We start from the raw sequence: 658 nt of genomic DNA on the forward strand, positions 1-658 counted from the left end.
CATTGAAATAAATGTGAGCTATCCACTGAATATTAATAAAAACAAGGCAATTACTGAAGTTTTGATGAATGAGTGTGTGATGGCAGTTGTAGTGGTGATAGGCTGGGCGTGGTGGTTCAGGCCTGTAATCTCAGCACTTTGGGAGGCCGAGGTGGGTGGATCACCTGAGGTCAGGAGTTCAAGAATAGCCTGACCAATATATGGTGAAACTCTGTCTTTATTAAAAATACAAAAATTAGTCTACAGCCATACCACCCTGAATGTGCCCGATCTCATCTGGTCTCGGAAGCTAAGCAGGGTCAGTTCTGGCTAGTACTTGGATGGGAGGCCGCCTGGGAATACGGGGTGCTGTAGGCTTAAAAAAAAAAAATTAGCCAGGCGCGGTGGCTCACGCCTGTAATCCCAGCACTTTGGGAGGCCGAGGCAGGTGGATCACAAGGTCAAGAGATCGAGACCATCCTGGTCAACACGGTGAAACCCCGTCTCTACTAAAACTACAAAAAATTAGCTGGGCATGGTGACGCGTGCCTGTAATCCCAGCTACTCAGGAGGCTGAGGCAGGAGAATTGCCTGAACCCAGGAGGCAGAGGTTGCGGTGAGCCGAGATCGCACCATTGCACTCCAGCCTGGGTAACAAGAGCGAAACTCCGTCTCAAAA

The 658-nt window shown here is 49.4% G+C and overlaps 1 pseudogene; it reads left to right on the forward strand.

Annotated features, from left to right (window-relative positions):
* Positions 1-238: 238 nt before the first annotated feature.
* Positions 239-357, forward strand: LOC116545036 (annotated as a pseudogene).
* Positions 358-658: the final 301 nt, after the last annotated feature.

Source organism: Sapajus apella, unplaced genomic scaffold (genome assembly GCF_009761245.1).
Source record: "Sapajus apella isolate SASKATOON/1434 unplaced genomic scaffold, GSC_monkey_1.0 scaffold4, whole genome shotgun sequence".
NCBI lineage: Eukaryota > Metazoa > Chordata > Mammalia > Primates > Cebidae > Sapajus > Sapajus apella.